This window comes from Numenius arquata, chromosome 15, assembly GCF_964106895.1.
Source record: "Numenius arquata chromosome 15, bNumArq3.hap1.1, whole genome shotgun sequence".
In the NCBI taxonomy this organism is placed as follows: domain Eukaryota; kingdom Metazoa; phylum Chordata; class Aves; order Charadriiformes; family Scolopacidae; genus Numenius; species Numenius arquata.
This window is the reverse complement of record NC_133590.1, coordinates 15,279,483-15,292,810: the sequence shown is the minus strand read 5'-3', so window position 1 is coordinate 15,292,810 and position 13,328 is coordinate 15,279,483.

Sequence of the window (13,328 nt, the reverse complement as noted above, 5' to 3'; positions counted from 1 at the left end):
CCTGAAGCAGGAGAAAGAGGAGTCCTGGTACACGAAGATTACTGAAGAGACTAATCTGGGGCAGTAAATTTAAGTAATCTAATGGTACATTTTCTTTTCAAGATTTTTCCACTAGGACAAGAGACCTGATTTTTTTATTTATCATTTACATTTTCAGCCTTCTTCACAGACAAATAAGTATTTGTCTGTGAAGAAGGCTGAAAATGTAAATGATAAGTAAAAAAAATAAATACTTATTTGTCTGTCTTAATGTGATTTCTTTCCATTCTTTTCAGAAGAATGGAAACCACTGGCAGCAAGCCATGCCTCTCTATAAAAATAAAATACATGTTTTGAGTCTGGACAACCAGTAAATCTACAAACCACCTGTGGAAGCTGCTGGGCGCTCAACTCTCATGACTTCAGTGGGCAAACAGCGGTGCCCAGCTCTTTGCCGTTTCAACCACAAATCTTTTCTCTGCACATTAAAGCACTTCTCGATCACGTCGGTGGCAGGTACTTCCCTCCTGCATCGGGGACAAAGGAAAACAGAAATGTTTCTTCTGATAACATGTAACAACACCGCTCGCTTATCAGCCGTTTTCACCTCTGCGATACAGCAGCACCTTTGATAAACAGCAGCGCATCGGTATTTAGTCAGGAGCAGTGATTTAGTCGCCTTGCTGCCAGAATACATTACACACTTAAACACACATATTCTGAACAGGCACTAGAGGAGAGAAAAAAAAAAACCTTCCTTTTTTGTCTTCTTCGGTTTTGCATGCTAATTGTCACGCTCACACAGCTGAGAGATTCCATCAGGCTGGAAAAGCTCTTCCATGCTGTTTTGCCAGCACGCTTCGGTCCTGCCCTCCTGCATCCCTGTTATTCCAAGCTTTTGCCCTCTCTTGAGCAGCCGCTGCCGATTGCGCTAAATTGGGTAGTGGTTTTGGAAGTGAACAAATTGGGACTAGAAAAAGACCCCAAGCTCATTTTCAATTTTGTTCCGAGCTCCTGCTTGAACTCAAGTACTCAGGAAAGCAATAAATAGGCCAGGGCCATAGGGGAACAGCACTTGATGTACATTTGGGTCAGAGGCTACCACTAGGATTTCTTTAGAAATCCAGATGATATTATATTGAAGAAAAAAAAAAAATAATTCAAACCTCAAAAAAGTTTTGCATGGAACATTTTGGCTTAGTCACGCACACGATACTTACTGAGACACTGCAATAACAGGGCAAGCAGCACTGCAAAACAGATAAAAATGGTATTTAGAACAACGTTTATTTTACCCAACCACTTACACATTGTAAACTTACCTCCCCAAGTGTCTCAGCTTCCATTTTAAAATGGGTATTCTACACTTGCACAAATAATTCCTGTGAAAAGACGGTAACTGATGGAGACCGTACACTTTTAGTAAAATTTGTATTTTAGTCTGTATTAAGTCAATAATTTAATAGCAAAATTTCAGTCTTTGTCATTATTATAATAAATATATATATAAAATATATATATTCTATATATTTTATATTATATATAAATATAATAATAGATCCTTAAATTGAAGTCATTCTTATATTATCCAAATTGATTATCGTTGTATAATTAAGCAAAATAACCAACTGCCTCTCCTTTTTTTGTTCTTCTGCCTTGTCCAGATGCCTAACAAGGAACACATTGATGGAAATTAGGTTGTTTTTTTTAAATGGAAACTTTATTAATCATATGGATTTTGGTGGGCTGTTTAGTTCAGGTTTGCTTTACTTCCCTCATACACAGGCTGTAAAGAGTTTATGTTAGAACAAGCAATTTCAGCTTTGCAGAGATATTAGGATCTCTATTTTAGAGGGTTCCACTTGCTTCTTTCTTAAGGAACTTTTAATGACGATGCATAATTACTAGTACATGAAACACCTCCATGTTCGTTACAGTCTTGCCTTTTGAAACAGCAAAGGGGACACTTTGGTATTCGTACAAGTAGATTTGATTAATGGAAACAACAAGCGGCTGTTGTTTATCTTGACTCCTTTCATTCCTTTGCAGTTGGGCACTGTTTATTATCACTCATTTTGGAGCCAAAGAAAATGATAAAATACTTCTTCTAATGGAATGAATCATTCAAAGAAACGACAGAAGAAAACAAAAAAGCAAGAAACATCCACGTTTGCTATTAAGGTCCTTCTCCCTTTACCCTTCAGGGGCATCCTGGTGGTTTTCACTAACCCTAAATTTCCTTCCAGGAAGAAAAAAAATTCTCAAATTGTTTAAAAAATTATCAGAGTGGCACAAAAACTAACCAGAGGTGTTTATTCTCATCTTCTTTCAGATCCTGCCCATATCACTTCAGCAGGCTGTTTGCAGCCCTTTTGACAATACAAAATACACACACTAAATTAGAAATTAGAAATAAAGTTCAGGAAACAAGGATGACAAAGCTTAGAGCTACGTTATTAAACAAGGCCAGAAAAGCTGGTTTCAAAAAACGTAATTTTTGGCAGTAACATGATACCTGATACTAGGGGGATCACATGATGGGTTGCCACCTTGGTACATAAGGGAGAAAATTGTGGAAAAGTAGTAATAAGGGTACGTAAACAAAATACTCCATAGCCAGTTCCCACCACTAAAATTAAATACTAGAGTGAATCCCATCACCCTTGAAATAAAGCCTAAAAAGTCACCTGCCAAGGAAATGACTAAGCCTTTCTTTAAAAAGGGGGCATAAAGTTGGAAAAGCCTGTCAGTATCTGCACCGATATTATTTGTTGGCATCCAAAAAGTCAAAGGGGACCCTGAAAAAATGAAGACCTCTTGGTCCACACAGTCCCAGCTCCCGAGGCAGGTTACCACACTGGTTTTAGACCCGCAGGCAACTCTTTTACCTAAATAGAAAGAGTTTTCATTACATTAGACATAGAAGAACACCAGGTTATAAAGTCCAGAATGTCCATTTACTGATGGGTTTCATTCATAGAATGGTTCAGGTTGGAAGGGACCTTAAAGACCATCGAGTTCCAACGTCCTGCCACGGGCAGGGACACCTTCCACTAGACCACATGCTTATTACAGTGAAATACCTCATAAAGTTGTGACTTTTTAATGATTTTATTAAAAAAAGCATCGAGTCAAAAATATTTGTCCAGGTTCTATATGAATGGTAGAAAACCCTGAATGGCTTTTCTCTCCCCATGAGGAGACCTCCAATGACTTTGCCAACACAACCAAGCCAATATGAAAAGCTTCTCCTGCGTTTCCACCTCAGCAGCACCATCGTGGTCTCCAAGTGTGATGTAGGTAGGACAGAAAAGCTGAGCTCACCTTGTTGGACCTTTGCAACCCGCAGTCAGAAGCGGCAGGAGCTCGGTTCATGCCACGGGATGTGCAACTTTTGGTGTCCCCCAGCGAGCAAGGCCTGCAAAAATCACCTCTTCTGCTTGACACGAAGGGCTCTGTCAAGTGCGGTTTGCAAACAAAAAATAACAAAGTGAATACAAGAAGTTTTGGCCTAGAGTGACAGCCAGCACATTCCCCACCATAAATGATGCAGGGGAAGCAGAGAAATGGCATAAAAACTTACCAGAGTTGATAACTTCTGCCTAGTGATGATCAGTGCCCATCGTGGCAGTGGAGAAACCCCTCACGAGACCTTCTCCGCGCTTCATTGGTAATGAATATCGTCATGTATTTACAAAAAGGTAGAACTAAACTGTCACGACTGCACGAAATACAGTCACTGGTTAAGTAAGAAGTTTGGAAATCTCACCTTTGAACAATTAAGTGCACACAGGACACACCAGTAAACATTAAATACTTTGAAGTAGTGCTATCATTAGTCCAGTCCTAATGATAACAAGAGAAAAGATTTGGAGAAGAAAAGGAGAAATGAGAACTTTGCTGAGGTTACTACAGTTGTCTTCTGTTTCTCTGCATATAAACAGGACTCTTCGTTTTCACTCTCTCATATTTTGTGTTTTAACTTAAGTTTCAGTGTTGGTCAGTTAAAAAAAAAAATCAGATAAATCAGTAACTGCTAATCAACTTATCTTTTCTGAACACGGACATTTATTTGCTTGAAACTAATTTACTTGAAATCAGATTATGGAGTGGAGAACACTAAAACTGCGCCTGTAAGTGTCCTGTTGTCAATACAGTTGTGTGACCAAAGCCACGTCAGGATGCCAGTGAATTAAATCATTTCAGTTTAACAAATCAGTGCAGAGAGAACCTACCCCTAAACACTGCATGGCTGGTTACCCGCTGCCTCTCGCCGTGACTCAGAATTAACTCTCATTATTTCTTAAACACACAGTTTAAAGTGGTTTCTGGAAGGGCTATTATATGGTCCTGAGCACAATCCACGGGTATTTTACACACTGAAAAATACTTTTCTGTCTTCGTCCCCCAAGGCAGACGTTTTGCCTCCTTCCTTTCTGCTTTTCCCAAGGGAACTGGTCTTTTCAAAACATTTCTTTTAAAAAAACAGACCTAGAAAAAGGGTATCACTTTCCGAGAGAGATTAAAAGTTCTTAACATGTGCGCTCTAATGACTTTGCTTAATTACCAGATCTTCTGTGTCATCTTTTTGTTCTGTGTATTTGTACAGGTAAAAGAAGGTGAAAAAGCGAATAAAAACCAACCAAGCCCTAGGTTTTCGGGCTGGAATTTAAGAGGGACTCCAGACGGGAGGGATAGATGCCGGAAAGGTAAATAAAGCAGCCCAAACCCTTTCTTTTTCGCGCGGCGGCAGCGTTTAACCCAGCATTTTCAAAGATGATGCTCACAAATACCGTTAAGTCGCATATTCAATTCTGCTCAACTACTGGTGTGAAATTTTAATCAAAAAAAAAAAAACAAAAAACTTAGAGAGCTCATTCAAAAACGAAATTAGTGAAAAAACTTTGGTCGTCTCTCATCAGTGAAAACTGATTTAGTTATGCAAATTACTGCTATGAATATTAAACCACTGATGAAAGGTTTTTAATGAAGGGATCTTTTGTTTTGGAAATGCAAGGGTATATGCTTTAATTTCTTGCTAATTTACTGTTCTTTGATAATGTTCGCATTTTCCCCAAAGTGACTTCACTGATGGGTTTAATACTGTGAATAGAACTACAGGCCAACAATACTGGTTTTGACAAGCCTTCCCCAGTGTAACTATAGATCATGATTTGCAGCCCCTTATGCACAATTCTATTAGGGTGAATTTTGTCTACAGGGCTTTCCATGAAATGAATTCTCATTTTAATGTTAGCCTCCTGCAGTTTTTAATTTTTAATCTGTAATATGAAATTGCAAATTTTACAAACATCATTTGAAAAAGCCACTAGGACAGAACCGAATGCCAAAGTTTACATATTGCCTAATTAGACTGTTATGAGAAGCAGCTTATCAATGTCAAGCCAAAGATCATCAAAAAATCCAATTACTAATTTGAAAAACACATATATTTATGGGTTCATTTTGTTTAATTTGCATCCGATTAGCTTAATAATTGTTTAAAAATTGTATTAAGGTTAATAATTTTGGTTCAGTTAGCAACACACCTGGGCTGCCAAAGTAGTTTAACAAATTAGTTGGCCGCCCTACCTAAAATAAAACTCAATTGTAATCTTTTCCATCGTAAAGCACGGAGAACTCATTACTCAAATGACAAGGCAATTTTAAATAGGAAAAGGTATTAAATCCGCTTACAGCTGTATTATGGGTCAAACACTAAGGAGGAAGGACCAATCCGTGTGGGGTCTCCCGAACCTTTCTGGAGGATGCACCTCCTTTTAGGACGCTGTTTATCGTGTCTTTAAGAGACAGCCAAGATCTGCTTTGCCATCCTAACCCGGGGCAGGATTTTGCCTTTTAAAAGTTGGCATTAAAAGGGGAATAACAGTGTGCAATGCGAAGGGGTTTCTTCTTTAAAATAAATTTAAGTGAAACTTTAAAAGTTTACATTTATAGTGATAGCAATGACTAGGTCTGTGAAATAGGTCTTATGGTTGGACTCAGTGGTCTTAAAGGTCTTTTCCAACCTAAATGATTCTCCGATTCTAGGAAATAGGTGCCCCATCCAACATTACTGAACAATTTTAACTCATCACTCTCCCATTCCACCCCGATCTTGCGTTGGTGAGGCCAGTGGTGTCCTGAGAAAACACAGGAGCTTGCCAAGAGGAACGTGTTGAGTCTGTGGACAATCCCCATCTTACGGCCAAAAACAAGCTGGGAAGAGGTGGGTTGGGAAGGTGGTGTCCATATTTCATTGGGTGACGTGGACTGGCCTCTTCTCACCGTGGTAGGACGAGCATCTTGGCCCTGAAACTCAAAAGTCAAACTGGGTCCATGACTTCCTTTATTAAAAGGGGAGTGCGGTTGAGAAGGGCCAGCTTTTGCCTGGGGACGCTCGTCTTTCCCTTTAGTTAATGGAAAGGAGGAGGCTTCTCTAGAGGGTGAATGAGAGCAGAAACCCAGGCTTAAGTGCCCTGGAGGAAGCACCGTGTCTCTGCTGACTACACAGGGATCTTGGGAGGCAAGTCTCCCGGTGATCAAATTAGTCTTTGTGCCTGCCTCCGTCCCTAATTGATATGAGGTACACAGCTAATGAACAATATAGAGAGTAACAAAGGAAAAGGAGAAAAATTAGCTGGTGCTAATTGGTGGTCTTGACTTTGCTGCTAGTAATCACACGCGTTTTAAGAGAAGGGCTACAAAGTAAGGCACATACTCTAAAAGACACTAAAATATATGTTTACACAGTGTACATATATAATGATTATATGATTGTATCTTGGTAAATTGACAGACTTGAACTTCAACATATAAAAACCAGTGGTTTTAATCCTGGTCCATCTGACAGATTAGACTGCCGGAAGTCTCAGTTTTAGTTGTAAATTTAGTTGCAGGCTTTGACTAGAAACATGCTCTCCGTGAGTTCAATTAAAATTCATTTGGCCCTCGACTTGTCTTATGCGTGATTTATGACAAAGCGATCTCGCCGACCCTCCTAGAGGGTTTTATCATCTTCCACTATTTAAAAATAGGTCATTCAGAGCTTTACGAACACACGCAAGGTATTAATTACAAAGTTGATGCCACACAGTTTTGGTTCGCTGGTGGAATACCTTCTCTTTCAAAGAAAATCAAGGATTTACGACAGTGCGAGATTTACCTGGTAAACAGACATTAGGTGGCTAAGAAAAGCCCAGCCTTCAAATAACATTTACAGCTCTGATTAGTTGATTTTTAGGAAAATTTGTTTCACCTTAAAAGCAATAAAACCTGCATCTTTTCCTGGTCTTCATAGACACCGAGTTTCAAAATACTTCTAGAGTTGCAAAACTAAATATATTTGAGAAAGACGTAGATGCAGCTCCCTCTGAAAGAAGCAGGAGAGATCATGAACTCATGGCTGTGCCACACAGTAACCATTTAAATTTCCTTACGTTCTTCCATGCCCATATACAGCAGCCTGGAAAAGGCTCTTAACTGCAGAACATCCCAATTTCCGTTCCACCACGTTAGCACTTCAAAAACTATGTTTTTTCCTAGAAAATATGATCCTCTTACTGAAGGGAATATCCTGAATTACAAAGCTCAAAATCAGATGTACCTGGATATTGAAATACTTTTTTCCTCCCTGTGTTTATAGGGTATAACTATCCTTAATTATGAATTCTGACTATAGGTCTCCGAGTTCATAAGGCATTTAGCAGGGAATATGATTTGCAGTTTACTTTCTACACTCTTAAATAGTACAGTATCTTTTTTTTCCCCTAAGTATAAAATATGCAGTATAAAATATGACTTTTGAAAAGATACAGACCTGCCTGTGTTCAGGTATCATGTAACATAAATCACAGTTTTTAAATGGGGATACGGCCACCTTTTCCTAAGTGGCCAGTACAGAGAGACCACGTACGAGAATGATACCCAGTTTGGACCAGGATGGGTAAGTAGATGGCTTTCCACAGGACCAGCACAGTTTTACTGGGTTCTAGTTAAAATTGATACTTTACAGTGAAAGTTAGTGGAAAGTTTTGCTCATTGTTACTTCTGCCATCTATTCTTAGAAGCTTTGGCTACCAAATATCACATACTATCCACATACTATCCTGCATTCTACTGGAATTTAAAAATTCCTTCTTGAAAAAAAAATAATCAAACTGTACTATATTAATATGGAGAACTTTCTTAAACTCATTTTAAAAGAAAAAAATCACTAATTTTTCTTGAGTTTTCCAATACACTGATGTTTTTCCAATTTTTGATGCTTATATCTATTGCTGTTTTCTTTATCATGCACAGGACTTCGAGGAAAAGTGAGGATGACGGTGCTTAGCACAGATTGACAGGTACTAAAATCCCTGCTAGGCATAGATAGCGACTCGTGGACCATAAAAAGCTATTAGTATCTATCCTGAGTGCCGTAAAAAGCTCTCAGATGACCCAATATACCTGCCAGTTAAAATTCTGGTTGGGTTTTCGTTACCTTTTTTAGTACTGTAAAAGGAAAGGTTACTTCATGACATGCTCTTCTAGTTTTATTGCCTCCACAAATTGAAGCCTTTGAAGTGCAGGTACCCTCTAGTCGCAAGCCTGAGAATATTCCCTAATAAAGACTTTTGGAGTTGTATGTAACCTCACATGGAATTATTTTTTTTTTAAATTTTTTTAAAAAGTCCCACCTGCCTCCATTTTTTTTTTTGTGACCTCCTCCGAGTATCAGCCACAAATTATATTCTAAAGGAAGAGGCAAGGAAGCTGAAGTGGGAATCTATGGAGACAACATCCTCAAAGATCATCAATTACCTGATACCTTTTAATCTTGGAGAATTGCCTCCATCAGATCTCAGCCTTTGGGAAATTATCAAACCTAAGAGTGTTTACGACTCGGCATCAAGGTTAACAACTACAATCACATGCCTCTCTCCAAACAGCGTCGCACCTCGGTGTCGAGTCAGGAGAGGAATGCCATGGAAGGATACAAATTAAAAGGTGGAAAATTCAAACCAATACAAGTTTTCTTTCTGCACCTCATGTAATTAAGCAGCTGATCTTGCCGTCAAGAAACTCTTTCAAGCCAAGAAGTTACAGCATTGGGAAAGGATATTGGATCTGAAAGAGAATGTCAGGAACAGACAGAACTGTGGCATTGATTACAAAGCAGGTTTGAAATATTAAAATCCGGTTTTGTTGTCAGGAATTTTTGGGAGGCTTTTAAACCTTCCATGACAATCAAGTTGCTTTTTCAACCTTATTTATGTAATGGAAGTAGAAAGTCCATATATTTTTAATAAGCCTAGAGATTAAATTTGGAGTATATACCTAGATTCTCACAGTGAACTAATGTAGGACGGTGACAATCAACAGCACAGGAGTGAAAATGCCATCAAAAGGCTGCTCATACCAACACCTAGAAAAATAGGGTAACATCTCCTGCTTAAACAATAAATACCCCGGTGGTATTTAAAAGACGTGTAGATCTGGCACTGAGGGACATGGTTTAGGGGTGGACTTGGCAGTGTTAGGTTTACAGTTGGACGCGAGGATCTTAAAGCTCTTTTCCAACCTAAACAATTCTATGATGCTAAATATCTTCAACAGTCAGCTCTCTCCATTGAAAACAAGGTTTAAAATATTTATTTCTTCTTCACTATTGGTTGAAGATCACTTACCAAGTCTGAATACTGAGTTATCTTCTAAAGCTGGGCTTTTAGTCAACAGTTCTGTGACCACATTTAATAAGGTGTGACCATGCTTTTAAACACAAAAACAAACAAGAAATATTCTGACTGTATGTGCACTTACTATACCCACATTACATTTTATTTAAAAGTAACACAAAGTAACAGCCTTTTAAAGAGTATATTTTATACCACTCCTGAAAAAAATTGTTGATCTTATATTAACATTCTTGCTGGTATTTCTGGAATATTGTTGTTTCTTTTGGACAGAAAAAGTACATTTGGTTTAGCATTTCATAATGTAATATTTCTTACGCTGTTCTTTTCCCCCACCTCTCTTTGGTCTAAAGCAAACCTTCTGATGGAAAGGCTGGCAGTTATGGGTTTGGGTTGGTTTTCTCAAGTGTTATTTGACCATGGAAGTTCACCACCACTCCTTATTATTAATTCTCTATTGTCTTTTACCATGTATAATCATCTTTTAAATAGATTTGTAGCTACAAAAATACATAGATATATTTACATAGAAACATGTAAATGCAAACATAGCCATGGACAACTCTAAGCACATTTTTATGCATCCCTGAAACTCTAAGTTGTTACAAAAAAATAAGAAAAGTCAATTGGGTTTTTTTTAACCATCATCAAACAAAAGCTTTCTAGGACCAAGGCACTAAAAGCAGTGAGACATATATAGAAATTTCATTCCATTCTTTCAAAATTCACAATCAAAACATCCCAATCAGGTGGATAAGCCACACACTATCCAGGACAGAAAAGCTTTAGTGCGGACAAACACATTATGGCAACCTCTGCCTGACACTTCGATCCCTCCTGATGTTAAGAACTGCAAAAACTCTTCCAACACTAGAGGTCACCTGTTTCTCCATCTTTAATTTTCACATTATGCCACTTAAAAATCATGCAAGTGTTTCTTTAAATGAAATACAAACTGCATTCTTCCAACAGCGCATTAAAAAATTAGTTGTATCATTGCTGCAATCACTTATAGCTCATGCTCTGGGACAGAAAATGACACTGTAAATGCACTCCCAAAGGTTAATAAATTGAGGTAGTTGATAATTATAAATATCTCCTCACAGAATATTTTACGATTTATATCAAATATGAGCATTATAGCACCTTTGAACTGTTTTAACGCACTTTAACTTTTACTATATTTCAATTTTACATTGAGAAGTTTTGCACAGAGACCCGTGTTGTTCCCTGGAATATTTATTTACCATAAGACTTAGAAAAACAGCCTGTTTTTTAGCAGACATTGTGGCAGAGTAAAAACAATTGTGATTTGCATCCTTTAAGGCCTTCACCATCTATTTGGGGTTCATGTTCTGATTCCCAAGGAGTTTCATTAGAAAAGAAAAAGCCAGAAGTACTTTACCCAATTTCAGTATCTGCCCGGCTGATTTCATCTTTTGTCGGGACGATCAAGAAAAGCAAAAACCCTACCAGAAACAAATTTAAAATAAAAAGAGTGAAACGGAAGTATTACAGTTTGGGAATTATTCTGTCAGCTGTTTTGCAGCTCTAGAGATTTGTTTTTTTTTAAAAACTAGGCATTAAGTTTCCTGAATAGGCATAAATATCTGGCTGTTACTAGCATTTTTAATGTACAGAGGATACATATTTTGGAAATATCAAGAGTTTCCTGAAAGGACCTGAGAATAGGTGTGAACTCGAGAGATAACAAGTGACACATGGTATGAGATGACAACCACACATCCGTATTTGTCAGCAAGGTCTTTGGGGGAAGATTAACTTCATTTGAGATGCTTATCTATACTTGAGAACAAATTGTAAGGTAATTTTTGCGTGCTTTCTTACAGAAAATAATTCCAGGGTTTGTATTTTCCCTTGTTACAAACTGACTGTGAAGTTCGGGAGATAAGGTGGCGTTTCCTCTCTGTCCACCTGAATTACTATGATACTACAAGTTCATATTTGCCATTGCGAGATGGTTCTCCAAAACGGACATTTTCTGGTACCAGCTCCCAAACCATCCCCGTGCAAATTTGTGAACAAGTGGGTGTTACCTCAGAGTGTCCTGAGCGCTGGACTGGAGCAAGAGCAGCCAGGAGATGGGTGAAGCGGTCTTGGTCCATGGATCACCATTCAGTTAGGACTGGAATACACAGATATTAAATGTACGAAGTATTAATTATACAGCGTGGTTAGAAACGGGTATACTGATGTAACAGAAAACAATAGTTACTATTATTCGTACTGTAACTCAGCTCTAAAAAGCTAATTTCGTTCTGCTGCACTTCCTTCAGCTAGAAAAGAGCAAAAATATTTAAACAGCTCATACCTTGGAATCTAATCCACAGCTAAAATCTAAACTTGTATTTAATCTTGTGTATTGCTTTCGTTGAAGGGAATCTTGTCATGGGAATGTAAATCCTTATTTAACTATTTTCTCCCTAAAGTCACGTACACAGCAACTCAAAGCAGTCCTCCAAGGACTTCTTAAGAGAAGTTTGAAAAGAGTCTGGCACTCTTCCTATCAGTGTCATTAGGACTAGGTTGATTTTTAAGAGTAAAAGGACAAAACCATCAAATCATTTCTGGAGGGAATCTCTTGTACTGTCTCAATAGGCCATTAGGACCTATTTTGTTAAGAGAGACATTGTCTTCTCCGGTATCTCGGCAGACACAGCCAGCTGTTAAGTTATGGACAATTTTTTAGTTATAACGTAGGTATTTAAAGCCCATTTATTTAGAGTGGGCATTAGCTGCTCAACAGAAAACAAACACACAACAGTTACCTTCTTGTGGATTGGAGCTCAAATTAATAAGCCCGATAAGCTGCAGAGGATGTTTCACCACTCAGTGCTCACTATCTAAATGTGGGAAGATGGCGTGACCCATCATAACTGTAGGAAACAGCTGCAATTAGAACTGGAGTGTTTTCTCCGAGTAATCACCTTCAGCACCATTTTCTGCTGTTCTGGAAAAAGTCCTGGCCTCTGCGTTAAGACTTTAATTAATCATCAGGCCAGAAATTACTGGCTTGAATGATATCAAAGAAAATTTAGAGAGAGAAGGGAGGTACAGCTCCTTATACACAGTTGATTCTATTATAGAAGTAGGAAAACAGAAAAAAATCTACAGATGTGAACTCAAAAACCGGCGGGGCTCACCTGGAAGAAGGGTATTTCGATCAAAAGCCTCAAAAGGTTCAAGCATTACTGAATTTCCTCTTCCTATCCACATGTCACAGCAAAGGCTACTGAGCCAAAATAAGAACTTGCTGTGTTGATGCAATCAGGACAGGCAGTAGGAAAAACTCCTCACGATTTGGTGAGATGTAAAGGTGGAAGCTGAGCAGCCGTGGAGCAGAACGGCCAAGTTCTGAGCCAAAACCTTCCTTCAGATGGATCAAACAGCAAACAGGATGCCACAAGCGCATAAATGATTTCTTGAGGAGTTGGATGTCAAGGAAAAGGAGAACTCTCCAGACTCTCTCTCCAGAGAGAAGTATCCTCTGCAACATAAAATACACCGATTAACACAACGGCACATACAGCAACGCTCTCCCAACGCGTTTACCTTGATATCGTTTAGTATTTCACGTTCTCTGGATGTTGTCATTCATTACTCCTCAGAAACAATGGGGGATACTTCTAGGAAGCGGCCAGAAGGGGGTGA